The sequence below is a fragment of the Schistocerca cancellata genome, chromosome 1, assembly GCF_023864275.1.
Source record: "Schistocerca cancellata isolate TAMUIC-IGC-003103 chromosome 1, iqSchCanc2.1, whole genome shotgun sequence".
In the NCBI taxonomy this organism is placed as follows: Eukaryota; Metazoa; Arthropoda; class Insecta; order Orthoptera; family Acrididae; genus Schistocerca; species Schistocerca cancellata.
In genome coordinates, this window is record NC_064626.1 from 909843693 (window position 1) to 909860559 (window position 16867).

Sequence of the window (16867 nt, forward strand, 5' to 3'; positions counted from 1 at the left end):
AGATTGAAAATACATATAAAATCTAATGTGCTTCAGAAACACCATTCAGAATAGCAAACACGACTTTCGCTTGGGTCTTGGACAGTAGTTAAAAAAAAAGAAAAGAGAGAGAACTATGTATATTTTGTAAATGATTTTTTTATGATAACTAATTTTAGCATTACCTGTGTTACTCTTTGGTATAAAGACACCTATATGGACACATATGGATTGCTGCGTGTGAATCACTTAGTGACAAAATGATGGACACATATAGGGCCTATATATTGCTGCATGTAAAATCGTAATCTGACATGTGTATGGACACAAAAAACCTGTTATCTCTTGTGTGAATCAAAACTGTGATAAACTTTTGGACACGTGTGATATTCCGCATGTGAAGTAGCATTATAAGTATTCTCACGTTGCAACGACGATACAATGACTATCAGACAAAGGATAGACAAGCTATTGTACTCACCGCAACAGGTAATAGTAGTCATTTTCATTGACGACTGTTCTTCGTCACTGGTGCAGTCAATTTACCATCCAGGTTGACCATGTCGCCTTGACGAGTTGCTCCAGTACCCATGATTCAACAAAATGCACAAGTTACAAAACAATTGGTAGTCACTGACCTATCTGCCTCGTGCAAGACGCGGTCTGCCAACTCTGTTAAACCGCCAATTCATTACCACGTGACTGTGAAGCACTGTGGCAACATTCAATGACTACTCGCCGGCCCGCGCTCAACAATAAGCATTCCTCTCCATGACGGGCACAAGCGTGCTCCAGATTTGAGATGAAAATGGAAATAAAAATAGTAAAACGTTAATAAACTATGCACGAATTTACTATATTTACATGAAAAGGACACTAATGATGACTTTTCCCTAACTATGAAAATTGCTACGGCAATATTGCTTAGGAAAGACCTGTACAAGACGAAACGTGTTTTGCTAATGAAAGAGTAAGAAATCTAGACAAAAACCATGAATAATATGTAATATATATGTACATAATCTGTATAGTAATTTTTATTGTCTTAAATTCTTACCCTATATTCCCTTAGATTAAGTTACTAGTTAATGAGAAAGACCTAAAACAGATTTTTTCTCTGTATTTTCATGTGCTGAAACATGAATTGGAATGAGATTAAGACAGCCACCAAACAGACTCATTCGTCACTGAACCAGTCATCAACTTTCCTCATGCCCGACGCGACCCGATGGATCGTCGAGTCAAGAAATATCACTTCCCCTTTCACATAGTGAAATTCCCAGTGTTTTCCACCAGAATGTGAAAAGGTGATCCCCAGTTATAGTGCAGTGAAAAGTGAAAGGTGATAAAAGAATTCCCCTGTGAAAATCACCCGAGTTCATAAGAAATACTCCCAACCACAAAGTGAAGAGTGATGTCGCTACGAGAAAAACTGGTTCTGTTAGAAATTGGCCGAAATGCACCGATACTTCAAATGAATTACTGTAAACAAATTTCTTTTCTTCTTGTCATTATTTGTGTATATCTGTATTTGTATGTGTATTTGTATTTGTATCTATGTTAGTATTTCAATGTTCCTATTGATTGAAAGTATTTCTTGAGAATATGCAAGGTTCCCTTGTTAAATCCTTGAACACTTATGACGGCATCAAGCCGCAACCAAGATTGCTAATGATCAACCAACTTAGATGAGTTTTGACTACTTAATGTGAAACAAATATACCTCTATATGCATTATGTTATGTTTGTTTTGTTCCCTACAAGGAGAGATCCTTAAATACTTCATTCACTAAGTACGTGAATCCAATAATATTACGATTGCGCGTGAGTCGTAACGATCTTGCAGAATCATTACTCCTTACGCAGGAAGCGATGTAATATTATTCGGCTTTCTGTCGTATGAAAGCTGTGAGTACCCGTGGTAAGGCATTCACCTAGTTGTGTATTAAATGATCAACTTATGAGATGAGATCTATTCTTTGCAAGATATTTGTTTTTACCCTTGGAAAAGCATTCACTTAGTTGTGTATTAAATGATCAACTTATGAGATGTGATCTATTCTTTGCAAGATATTTGTTTTATATAATTTGTTTAACTGTAAAGATGCGCATCTAGCGCGAACGCTATTACATCGATTGCGCAGTCAAAGAAATATTTTAACAAAAGGTGAGCTGAGCGTTCCGCTTCGATCTATATACACTCCTGGAAACTGAAATAAGAACACCGTGAATTCATTGTCCCAGGAAGGGGAAACTTTATTGACACATTCCTGGGGTCAGATACATCACATGATCACACTGACAGAACCACAGGCACATAGACACAGGCAACAGAGCATGCACAATGTCGGCACTAGTACAGTGTATATCCACCTTTCGCAGCAATGCAGGCTGCTATTCTCCCATGGAGACGATCGTAGAGATGCTGGATGTAGTCCTGTGGAACGGCTTGCCATGCCATTTCCACCTGGCGCCTCAGTTGGACTAGCGTTCGTGCTGGACGTGCAGACCGCGTGAGACGACGCTTCATCCAGTCCCAAACATGCTCAATGGGGGACAGATCCAGAGATCTTGCTGGCCAGGGTAGTTGACTTACACCTTCTAGAGCACGTTGGGTGGCACGGGATACATGCGGACGTGCATTGTCCTGTTGGAACAGCAAGTTCCCTTGCCGGTCTAGGAATGGTAGAACGATGGGTTCGATGACGGTTTGGATGTACCGTGCACTATTCAGTGTCCCCTCGACGATCACCAGTGGTGTACGGCCAGTGTAGGAGATCGCTCCCCACACCATGATGCCGGGTGTTGGCCCTGTGTGCCTCGGTCGTATGCAGTCCTGATTGTGGCGCTCACCTGCACGGCGCCAAACACGCATACGACCATCATTGGCACCAAGGCAGAAGCGACTCTCATTGCTGAAGACGACACGTCTCCATTCGTCCCTCCATTCACACCTGTCGCGACACCACTGGAGGCGGGCTGCACGATGTTGGGGCGTGAGCGGAAGACGGCCTAACGGTGTGCGGGACCGTAGCCCAGCTTCATGGAGACGGTTGCGAATGGTCCTCGCCGATACCCCAGGAGCAACAGTGTCCCTAATTTGCTGGGAAATGGCGGTGCGGTCCCCTACGGCACTGCGTAGGTTCCTACGGTCTTGGCGTGCATCCATGCGTCGCTGCGGTCCGGTCCCAGGTCGATGGGCACGTGCACCTTCCGCCGACCACTGGCGACAACATCAATGTACTGTGGAGACCTCACGCCCCACGTGTTGAGCAATTCGGCGGAACGTCCACCCGGCCTCCCGCATGCCCACTATACGCCCTCGCTCAAAGTCCGTCAACTGCACATACGGTTCACGTCCACGCTGTCGCGGCATGCTACCAGTGTTAAAGACTGCGATGGAGCTCCGTATGCCATGGCAAACTGGCTGACACTGACGGCGGCGGTGCACAAATTCTGCGCAGCTAGCGCCATTCGACGGCCAACACCGCGGTTCCTGGTGTGTCCGCTGTGCCGTGCGTGTGATCATTGCTTGTACAGCCCTCTCGCAGTGTCCGGAGCAAGTATGGTGGGTCTGACACACCGGTGTCAATGTGTTCTTTTTTCCATTTCCAGGAGTGTAAAAAATATGACGGGAAAAACCTTTGTAGATCTTCAGATTTTATGGCACTTCTTCTTGCAATGTGAAAGCGTAAAGATGGTGGTCTTTAAGCCATAAAAGTGAACGGTCTTGCCAGCGTGCAGGCAATAGTTATTAATTAATAAAATTCAAGTAATTTAGGTGCGATACTGTAAATCGGCAAGTTATTGTTATGAAGGTGTTGAACGGTACAAGAATTGTCTCCAAGGAAGGAGAAAAGTAATGACAGTAATTTGTGACAAAAACGTGAACCAAGAAGCTTGCACAGGACAGGCTGAAATCTGATCGCACCATACAGTCAGAAAATTACTTATGTAAGTTATACTGTTTATAAATAAGCCCTAATTGCTTGTGAGAATTATTTGAATATATTTAGTGTTTCCCAGATTTCTTATTCTATTCTTTTCCTTTATTTGTTTTTTACCTCCATGTCATATTACTTTTACAAATGTCAAATAGCCTTTACTACAGCAGAGAATACTGCTGCATCCTGGTCGTAGACAGAAGGCTGCTCCTTGTCTGTATGACTCATAGCCGCCCCATTTATTAATGATTTCATTTGCAAATGCATTGTTTATTGTTCATTGTTAAACGTCCCTTAGGTAATTATAAAGTGTCCGATAACACCCGTCGGCTTTGACCAATGACGTAACGTGCTATATTATTTTGTTTGTTCTTCAGATTGCTGTCGATGAAAGTTAAATGATGTCTCTGGATTTCCTCGTTACGCGCGTATATTACAGGTTCGATGTACTTGCGTCTAGGGGACGCCAAAGAATTGGCTTTGCTGATTGGCCACGTCGTGCCATGACGTCGTCTCTCACATCAGCCAATCTAGATCGTTGCTACTTTCTGAAACGCGCTGTTCTTTAAACGAGGCCATTCGTCTGTCGATACATTGTGTGGCTAACTCGTTACAGTACTTCACTGTTGTGTGTTCTAGGCCTATGTTTATAATGGCAGATTCCAACACGTGTTTTGTGTGCGGTAAAGCATTTCAGCTTCGAGTAACTTTATACCCGCACATCAGGAAAACGTATGATGTAGAACTAAATACAGAAGGTAAGAATAAGTGCCCACAAGACGACTGCAGCTATTCCTTCAATACATTGGCTAGTTTGAGAGCACATGTGGAGGAAAAAGCACATGGTTCGAACTGCGGATGAAAAGATTGTATTCCAGTCAATGGACCGTAAGAAACACTGCATAATAATAAGTTTTTACTATTCAATAGTAGGATCGTTTCTGGTAAAACTATAGAATTTCGTTCTTTGTGCATTCAGTAATCTGGTGCAATGTTGTACTGCAAAGTTTCTTTCAGCTCACATGAAAGGATTATTTGTGTTAACGGACTAGTCTTAGAAGACATTTAAGTCACAATCATTGTAATCCACAATGGGTAATTAACAAACCTTATTTTTACTGTCCATAAATTTTGAAGAAACTTTTTTTTTTTCATATCGCTCACCGCATGGAACCCAGATTGGAATGCAGTTTCATGTGTAACAGATTTCTCTTAGCAAAAGGAACAATTTAGACATACCGGGAGATAGTGAGCAAATTCTGAAGCTGTGGGAAGAAATTGCTGTCACTTGTTAACTCTTGCTCCAAGAAAGAAGGTCAACACTGTGCCAGCAATGAGAAGATGCCAGTTCAACGAACATCTAACAAACAAAACTTCAGTCCAAAAAGGGTCTTTGGTAAACCAACCCTGGCTGAAACGCCAAATGTTGCTAGTGCTTTGGTGCAACCTGACAGTGAAGTGTTGAGTGTACATGTTGTCTTTGACCACACTTACTCTAAGAATTAAATTTATCTGTCCTACAGTTGTGTGTGCATGTTTGGGTATCATGGTTTATAGGCCTACTGGGGAAACTCGCCATGTAAAAAAATGAGTAACGCATCACACTCGGTATCTTAGGGTGATGTGGAAATCCGAGTGTACTTAATAAAGAAAATGTCACTGTTTGTGTGTTTCTTTTGACTCATTTATCCTATTGCATATAGTTAACAAAATGTAACTGAAATATCTACTAAACTGTAACATTAATTGGACTATGTACGTAGTCATTTCAAATGGTTTTGCTATTTTTCACAGGTAAAGTATGAGTATTCACCAGAATCCTACAGTATGAATGTTTTCCAGTTGACAACTGAATGAAGTCAAAAAGCAAAATTTGCTTGGACAAGTTGAAAATTGTTTATCCAGTTCCAGTTATTATTTTTTATATTAAAACAGTTCCCGAGAATCTATTTTGCTGACTTTCTTGGTCTAATTTTCTATATTTAACATGTCGGTTATGACATGCTTGGCGATGGATGTTTTGTCACCAGGCATATGGCATCAGGTGTGTGGCTTTTAGTGACAATACTGCAGTCGATGTGTTAACAGCTTTTCGGGACCTTGAGCATGAAGTATATGCATCTAGAAGTCTTGCTTAAAAAGTGCAGCCAAAATTCTAATGTCTGTCTGAGGAATTTTCCTTTAATGGAATGTTTTTGCCCAGTAATTCAGTTAATGTCTAGTAATTACTTAACGTGGTAACTGCTATGAGGCCAACACCAGCCACAGCAGAGCTGTCTGCCATGACTGCTGGCAACTTTGTGACATTTAAGGGATAATATACAAAAGTGGGCTGTGCAAGAAGTTCAAACTAGTTTTCTTTGGTTAAAGCAATTAAAATCAAACTTGTGAAGCATGTTGAAAATCACATACTCCTCACCATAATTTAAATGTTTACATTGAAATGGTTCTGACATGTGCATAATATATGGAAATGTTATATTTTCTTGAAACCTTAAGAATCAAACCTGTTGGTTGAATCAACATATGAGTAAACCCATCACAATAGCACTATATTATGCATCAATTAGCTGTAGTTACAGGATAAGTAAACATGTACAGTAAACTTTTCATACAAATTTTATTATAAAGCTTGCAAAGGTTATAGAAAAGATGGACAACAAGATAAACTTGTGTAGGCATCATTGTAAATCCTTTTTTACTTCAAGAAAGCCGAATTGGATAATAATAATCTCAAGATGCCTTAAATTGCATGACACATATCACCAATCAGGTATTTTCTGTTGGAGAAATAGTCTGGTTTTTCAGAATTTTTTCATTTGTTCTTGTGAAAAACCTTGATTCAAACAGCTGTTTTTCTACAATCAATCCATTATTACATGCATGTAGTTTTGGTGATCCAATGGCAGCCATCTTAATGCTGTATGCAAACCACCAGATAAACATGTCTACATAGTTGGTCTGCATTGTGCAGGTCCCAGCAGTTTTTTATTAGATTCTGTGAATGTCTCCTTCAGTTCCATGTGGATGCCTCTGACATAAAAGTATTTTGATAATTTTATTAAATGCTTTCTTGCGGTGTTGACCTATATCAATGGTGACACAAGAATATTTTTACTGGATCGGGATTTGAACCCGTCACTCCTGCTGTCAAGGCAGTTGCACTGATTACTTCACTACCCAGACACAGTGCCCATCATGACTATGTGGATTACCTCAGCAAGTCTCCCATCTGACCCAAATTTCCATATGTCACTACTACTGCAGTAGTACCCTCACTACAGCAGTCCATCTCACTCGCCGTCTCCATGAGATATTCCTGCAAATGGCTCTGAGTGTATGAGTGCATCTGAACTGAAGAAAGTTCCCCAATGCCAAGCTAGGTTATGTATAGATAAAATTGTATGCATTGTGACTGTTCTTTCGGCTGTCTGAAAGAATGGATACCATGCATATAATTGCAGAAATATAACTAGTTGTCTTATGACTGAGGTGTCCACATCAGTCGGAAGAAGTCTGTGGAATCTAGTAAAAAACCTGGTGGCACCTGCATAATGCAGACCAACTATGTGATATATTTATCTGGTGGCTTATGTATAGCCTTAAGATTAATGGGATGCCGAAACTAGTTGCATATAGTAAATAATTTATAAAAAGTAAAACAGCTGTTTGGTACAAGGTTTTTCACAAGAATTTGAAGCCAGCTGCAGTCCTATATCCTACCTCTGATGGATTCACAAAAAGAAGAAAAAAATCATTCATTGCTCTAAGAATTTCTCCAAAAATATTACCCATTACATGGAATGACCAGATGCTGCATTCAGAACAAGAATTTTGGAGACCTATGCAGGACCAATGCCTGGTAAGTGCTAGATCAAAATATGACCTCTCCCAACACCTCTTCATTTTCTACTTCGTTTCCATTTTCTTCTTCTTCACCTAACTCTGAATTACTGTCATGGCTGCTATACAATCCGGATAAAGGCCCAACTCAGTGTTGTAGCTGGTCACTTTCTGTACAAGAGGGCAAAAGGAAGACAGAAGTCCTAAATTTTGCATTTAAGAACTTGTTCACACAGGGTGATCATGCACACACACTTGATTTTGCCCATCACACAGACTGGCATGTGATTGAACTTGAACGTGGCATCAGAGCTCACTCCCCAGAATTTACAAGAATTAGGGGACTTGGGTGCACAGATGTGGTGCCAACTCCCTCCAGTGACCTATCAAGGCTTCGCTGATTCTGTGCAAAAATGCATTGTCACTGTTATCCGTGCCGAAGATAGACATACCGGCTATTAGGTAGATGGTCAAAAGGTTCTGGTTAATCAGTGTGTGTAGCTGTACTTAGTCAAGGACAGACTGTAGCCATTCATTGAGTTGATCACTTATTTTCATTTCATTACGAGAATATAACATCGTTTCAATCTATACGAACAGGAAACAGTTCGCTAGAGAAATCCCACAAGCAGTATGGTGGGGTCAGTCTGGTCCCAAACGTATTTGCTCTGAACACAACCCCTTGGTTTTACAGTTCAGAGTGCAAAGTATGCACACCTAAAGCACTACAATTTTACAAGCATTCAATCTAAACATAAACAAAATTCCCTGGCATCCGTATTAACCCACCACACTGGTTATCGGTTAGATAGGCTACGCCAGATGACTTGGCAGACATTTGTAAAAGAAAGAAATGAAGGTAGTTAACTGAGGTGATGGGGAAAAAAGGCAAGTGAAAGTAAAGAGTAAGTATCATTGAAGTAAAGATGCACTTGAAAATGTCATAAAGGAATTAAATTTTGTGAATTAATTCGAAAATATTTCAAAATCTTGCAGCGTACAGAAACAACTAACTTTCAGTTTATTTAAATATTCCTATTTGCCTGAATAAACACTTGCATAATATTGTACATACATTATCAATAAAAAAGTTTTGGTTGCCAGCAGCTTTTCAAGAAGTATGTATCTTATACAAATTCATCCCACCAAATACAGTAATAAATTGTAAAGTGAAAGAGTTAAAATGACTGTTTCGATAGTTTTCTGTAATGTGATCGGAACAATGGTGTTAACCCATTCTACAGAAATTCTGGAAGTGTTTTTTAGTATTTCAGCAGGTTATATGGTTTAATGTTTTATGTACTTTTAAATTATTGATAATTTAAGTGAACACACTGAAAACAGAAAAAATTATAATAATTCAATTAAAAATAAATACAAGCTGAAACACTAGCAGGACCATGAAACAAAAAATAAAGATTGAATTTCCATGTACAATGTACCATTATATCTGTATAGGAAGTTACTTTTATTTTTAAAATAAATGCAAAAGGAAATAGTGTGCAAGGATTAAATAATTATGGGTAAATCACCAGAAAATGTTAAGCAAACAACAGTATATGTTTTAGCCGCTTTTGATGACTAATTAGTAATGCATTTCAGACATCGCCCATCATCAGAATATCTGTCCAGAAATATCACAAAATATGTATGACACATTAAGCGTGCTTAGATTCATATGAAAATAAGTTAACATACCAGAGAAAAAAACTTTACTTCAGAGTATCGTACCAAGTGTTATCTATCATAACTTCGAAGCTCTCAACTCACAGCATTCTGCCATCACATAATTAGCTGTTATAACATACCACTAATTGACTTGGTTGTAGAAGTGCTGAGTTCATTTGTCATAATTTGACAGATAATTAACAAAAATCAACTGAAAAACCATAAAACAGTACATCATGCTAAATGACTTTTTATTCCTTTAGGAAAACTAATAATCACAATTGAGAGTGCAAAGATCACATTGGAACAAAAGTACAGTATTAATGCAGGTGGTATGGGCAAGAGACGGAGGGAAGGGAGGCTTCCAAATTAATCTCAGCTTATGTAAATGTGAACCAGCAATCTCTGGTATTAATAAACTTAAAATAGGGAATAGAGGCTTACTGTAAGTCTATTACGTATTGCGCATACACATAATAAGTTGAAGGTGAAATTTCTTTATAGTGCATAAACAGGTTATTAAATTATTCCAGCACTTAGATAAGAACACACAATGAAGTCAATATAATGTTATTCGAGTGGGGAGAAGCCATCTGCCTCTGTCAAACAGTAGTAAGTCACATATTTAGCTTTTTTTGTTTGTTTTTATAGTTTAAATCTTAAGTTAGAAATAGTAGGATGGATAGCGTGTGTGTTGGACACAATAGGAGCTGGTTGCAGTTCATGATTGGCTGAAGGTGCTTTTAACTGTGATCAGCTGTCTTCAGGCTGCTGCATTCAGGTGTAATGGTGGCGGAGAAACTGGTGCATTGCTTGGAACAGCTCAGGTATCATTTGTTTCACCATAGTCTCTGCTGTTGAGGCACCTTCTAGTGTATCTGATGTGGTGGGTCTGCCCTGACCATAGGGTGAGTGGCAGTCGGTAATACATTTGCATCACTTGAGGCAAAGGGTCAACATTGAGACAGGTCATTGGGACGGGTGGAGTGGACTGCACATGGTAAAGTGAGCATTCATGATCAAGGAAAGATGTAAGCAGAACACGGATTAAAGAGTCAGTGGAAGGAGGGTTTGGGCATGGAGGTGTACAAAATAAGAGCAGAAGAGAGGAATATCGTTTGATTGTGGAACTTCACTCCAGAAAATACCCTCTATGTTTTGATGGCTATCAATGTCAACACTAATAGGTAAATTTGGATATCATCTTATAATGATTGATATTGGCAGTCATTAAGTGTAGTATGATGGTCTTTGTGATACTAGTCTGTTCTGTGATTTTGGAATCAGCTGAAGACATTTTTCCTTCTACACTTGTTTTGATATATATACAAACAATGTTTTTTATCCTCATGAATGTTATTGAATTGTTGTGTGTGTTTGCATATTCAGCAAAGCATGATATTGTTTATAATGTTTGAATTCTTTGCAGTATTAGGCATGTAATATATGTATTAGCTCTCTATGCAAATTCCCAGTTGGAAGTAAGTTTGCTATTAATTCAGATAGAACACTACTGTATAAATTGGGATTGTGCCTATGACATGTAGTCCGTAGTCTTGTCATAATGCTGTGACATAATCTCTTCTGGATTTGCATTTATTACGACTCAGAACCACCCCCCTGCCACCACCATTTAGTCACTATTTATTTTACTTATACCCCTGACCAAACCTCCTCATCTTCCCACTGCTCTTTCACAATCCCCCCTCCCTCCAAACAAACATTCTGTATATGAAATTAGGTCAATTCTGTTGAAGAAATCATCAGCCAAGTCATGAGGACAAAGACACAGCATGGCTTCCAATCTGTGGTGCAATGGGTAAGTTAGAGTGTAAACAGGCAAGGAATCAGATGAGTCTTTCTGTCACCAAGGAAAATTAAAGAAAGGTTGTGACCTGACAAACATACTCTCAGGCTCAGTGTACCAGAGATTTATAATATTCCTTGTGAGTATGGTATGAGTTATGTGGGACAGCCTATACAAACTACTGCTAATTGCTGTGTTGATCATCATCTCAAGCATGAAAAAATGAAAATCAGCAGTTTCCGAAAACTGTTTAGTGAGTAAATGCAAGAAAGCCTTTAAGCAGATGAGGATCTGGCCCATATTTCTAGCTGTTGGGTCTCTGTAATTATGGAAGTAGCTGAAATTAGACTGTATGATATATATACACACTGGCTGTGTAATTATATACACACTGGCTATGTAATTATCAGTTTATTTATTTGGTATTTTCTAATACAAGAACAGACCACATGAGGCAGTATATATGAATATAACTCAATAGTTTCACACAATTTCAAATTAATTGGTATGATAAAGCAATGCATGGAAGCATGCACGTCGGAAAGAAAAATTACAGAGAAAAACTTCACATAGTTCACCACCTATTACAAGCACTGCAAGCTATGCTGGACAGCTTGCAAAAATGTGACCTATGAATACAGAGGGTGTTTTTAGCATATGCTTTCTCCATGATGTAATTTAGTCAACTGCATTGTGTCCACTGGGCATAAGTGTGAACCTCATTAATTTTATGACAGTCAGACTTGGCCCCTGACAGTAGTGATGGAGGCAGTAATCAAAAGCATGGGATTCTATTCAGATTTAATGTCGAATCAGTAGTTATGGAGGCAGTAATCAAAAGCATGGGATTCTATTCAGATTTAATGTCGAATCTTATGAGATAACTTTTTATCCACATAAGATTATTGTGTAAAAGTGATAGTTTGACATCTTACAGAAGCCTCCTCATTGTCCTTGAGTTTTACACTCTCATGTCATGTCAATATATTAACCCCCTAATTTTATTTGGTGTTTATAAGAAGTGTGAATTTAGGATTATTTGTGAAATTAAATGCCATAATACTTGCATAGTCTGTTTCTCTGCCTGGGATTCAGAATAGAAATTTACATTCTGGCGCAAAATCAGAATTTTATCCATGATGCATGGTGCTGATCTCCATGACTGTTCCTTTATTTAACACCCTGTAGTCTAACATGTTGCTGGCAGGCATCAGACAGAAAACTGGAAACCCCAGATATTAAATAAATGTAATTACTTCTGAAACATTGATTTACTGTCATATGGAGTTCTGCTCCACAAACAGCCACTGCCAATGGGTCTGAAGATGACCACATAAGTGGCCAAAACCAATGACTAAAAAAAAGTATCTCATTAGTCTCCCCTCCTATAATTAATCATAATGTTTGGACTCAAGGATGCATGTACTGGATAACAGTAATGTTCATATTAAACAGATATTTAACTTTTCAGTTATATGAACAGCTGATGGTGCTCTCTAAAAATTATAAAATGGTTTGTATGAACTATTAGAGGAAACAACAGTTGAGTAAAAAAAAAACTATTTCTAGCTTTCTGCACTCATAGTTCCTTCCTCTGGGAAGATGACTACATTTGGGAAGACTGGGAATGAGGGGAGTGTCGCTCAGACCACAAGTTGAGAGAAACCCACCTGTATTGAACACTGATGCAATTCATTCTGGAGTACCACTTGAATTTTTGGGATCCCCACCAGGTCAGTTTAAGGAAGAAATCAAGCAGTTCAGAAGTGGGCTTCTAGATTTCTTACTGGTAGGCTCAATCAACATGCAAGTATTATGGAGATGCTTCATGAACTCAAATGAAAAAACCTTGGACAAACATGTTCTTTACACGGAACACTATTGAGAAAATTTAGAGAAATGTCATACAAGGTACCCATCACCACATACCGTATTGTAGCTAGCAGACTAGGCCCTATGTTTGTAATAGAGAATACGGAAAAGAACTATGAGTGAATGTCTAATACATTAGAACATATGGTATCACTCTGAAACTTTGTGATTTATTTCAAATGTTTTGTCACACATTTCACTGTAAATGATAAACTGTGATTACCAGTGACCTACATCTATAACAGTCTGACGATTTGGAGATGTGAGTATTGTCTAGACCTATTAATCTATTAACTATACAAACTACTGTTAATTGCTGTGTTGATCATCATCTCAAGCATGAAAAAATGAAAATCAGCAGTTTCCGAGAACTGTTTAGTGAGTAAATGCAAGATAGCCTTTAAGCAGATGAGGATCTGGCCCATATTGCTAGCTGTTGGGTCTCTGTAATTACGGAAGCAGCTGAAATTAGACTGTATGATCACAACAATATACACACTGGCTATGTAATTGTCAGTTTATTTATTTGCTATTTTTTAATACAAGAACAGACCACATGTTGCACATGAGGCAGCATATATGAATATAACACAATATTTTCACACAATTTCAAATTAATTAGTATAATTAAGCAATGCATGGAAGCATGCACGTCAGGAAGAAAATTAATCTAATTCCTCATTCAGCATTGTTTATCACAATGCCATATGAACATAACCCGGATTCTGAAAAACTAGACACGGTGTAGGAAAACGCAGTTCGAGCATAACAATGACGTATACTTCCTTGTTTACATAACAACGACCAAAATTGAAGCATAACATATACTTCGCCAGGAGCACAATATTGGGACACCCCCCTGGAAATCTATTCTATGGACTTCTCTCTAATGTTGTCCGAGGCCTAGGTTAATTGAACGGTGATAATTTCGTTAGTTGTGCAACTTGTAAAGATTGGGTGCGGGATAATTGTTATGGTGACAAACGGACATATGGCATTGCCTAATATTTACGTTTGCATTATATTTGAAGGTACCATATTTATAGCACTTCTCGCAATAAAACCTAAAAAAACAAGGTAAAATCGGAAAATATAGTTAATGAATAAGAATTCAAAGAATATTTTGATACATATCATGAACAATATCATACATAAACTGCAGAAAATGCAAGGAATATGTATGTAACTTTTACATATATTTGGTCCGCTTTTCCGCATTTGCCACAGCTGCAACCAGGTTAGTGAGTCACCGCATTATCGATTATTCGCACTCGAACCAGGTTTTTAAATTTAATTCCCATAAGTTAAGCTCCATTGAATAATCTGGACTTCTTTGACATTCCAAAATGACAGCTGTGGGCAATCTACATGTAATTTTTAAACAACAGGTGAGCGATGTCGCTAATGTCAATAGAGCTCATTACACTTCTTGTCACCAGGCAGCACTGCTACATACGTTCTGTCTCCCTGATGACGTCATGAGCCTCAACCAATCAGCAGACCGAATTCCCTGGCGTCCCCTAGATGCAAGTCTTCGATGTAGATTGTTTTGTTTTGGTCTCGTAATTTGTTTTCAGTATCTTTTGTTAATGAAAGCAGTCATCATTTATAAGTAGGAGTGATTTATACGGTATTGATTTCTCACACTGTTCGTTATGGATGAGTCGGTTGTTTTTACAGTGAAAATTCTGCTTCAGAAAATGAGTGACCGCACATCAACTATAAAATTTTTGCAATCATTGGGCGTTATTGCTGAATTTTGCAAGTGCAGTGTGTGTGGGAATTATACGGTTTTGACGAGGGTTGTGCCATCACGAACTTCCGACGAATACATGTGGAGGTGCATAAAAAATAACATACGGAGATCCATACACAGGGGGACGTGCTTCGAAAGATCAAGGCTGAATTTAGAATTAATTATCATGCTAACCTACAATTTTTGCTATGAATATTCTTGCAAATCTGTCATGCACGAAGCATCAGTTTCTTGTGGCACTGTAGTCGACTGATTCTCATTTTCTAGAGAAGTCTGCAGGGAATTTATAAAGTATAGGGGGTCATTGAGGGGCGGGGAGGGGGGGGGGGGGGAAGGGGTTATAGTTGAAGTAGATGAGTCACATTTTGAAAAGAGAAATTACGAAAAGGGGGGGGGGGGGAGTTTCCTGTCTTTGGGGTCTGTCATCTTTTCTTCTTCAGCCCCAACACTCCAAATCTTGTTTCATTTCTTACTTCTCATCAGAGTACCAAACTATCCTTCCCTCTGTCCACATGCATATGTCTCTATTGCTGAGACCCTTCTCATTTACCGTGTCAGCTGTTGTCATTGTTGACTAAAGCCTATCGTATAGGAGGATCTGGGAAGCAAGTCAGCATTTCTGCATTATTAAATAACCATATTTAAAACATGTATTGTATATAGATGTATAATCATAGTTTCTTGATGTCACATGCATATGTCTCTATTACTGAGTCCTTTCTCATTTGCCATGTCAGTTTTTGTCTTTGCGACTGCATTTCTGCATTATTAAATAACCATATTTAAACATGTATTGTGTATAGATGTATAACCATAGTTTCAAAGATGTCACATGTATAGATAATTTTTGATATAATTGATATATTACTCACTTATGTTTCATTTTGTTGTGTGTTGGAACCCAAAATGGCGAAGAATCAAACTTCAAGAAATTTCTTGTATGATAAAGTATAATACTATATTATAAAAAGGTTGAAACAGTCTGTGTACTATGAATTAATCAATATTTGTACATGTAGTCCAAGTGGACCCTGTGGAGAATTGTCTTTTAGTCAGCCACAGATGGCAGTTTTTTTTTTTTTTTTAAGGGCGCAAAACTTCTATGGTCATTAGCGCCCAACAGACAGATGGCAGTGTATGGAGTTTCTGATTGTTCAGTATAATGTGTAAATGTTAGTGTAAAGTGCAGAGATTAGTGTAGTGGCACTTGAGAATTTTGTACCAGTATAAATATTAGTGAGATATTATCAAAGAACAAGTTAAATTGCAAAATGAGATTTAAGACAGGCATTGTTAAAGTATGAACATCATAGCGTGTAGGCTTTCATGGCCGGCGTCTTCAGTAATTAAAACTTTCGGGCTAAGAGGCCATGGTCCAATAGTAGAAATACTTCTCCCTGACGTTTTGTTGCCAGCTGCGGGCAACATCATCTGAGGTGAGTCTACGACTGGCTGCTAGGCCGTGGAGGTCCTGTTTATATAGAGCGTGTAGAGGGCGCCACCACTTGTCACGTGTTGTCAACAGTAAAACTATCTCTGGCTGGCGTGATTACTCTCGATCGAAGGTAATCGATTGTCACATCTTTGGTACAAAGTCGATCGCCATATCTTATCTAACTTCAAGCCTTCTTCTTTCCTGTTAAAATTATTCTGGTGTTTAAAAATCTCTACAGCCTCTCTATACATACGTGCATAATATGCGATGTCTTAGCTAGCACACTCGTCTCACTAAATTTTATTTCATGTCACCCGTTTCAAAAACATGTTCCGCTACAGCCGATTTGTCCGTGTGTCCCAGTCGACAGTTCCTTTTATGTTCAGTTAGGCGAGTATTGATACTTCTTTTTGTGGTTCCAATGTAAACCTTCCCACAACTACATGGAATCTTATACACACCAGGAGTAGCTAAAGAGTGTCGTGCAACTTTCGCCGATCTTAAGCATTCACTAATCTTCTTGGTGGGTCTGAAGATTGTTTCAACTCTGAACTTGGCCAGCA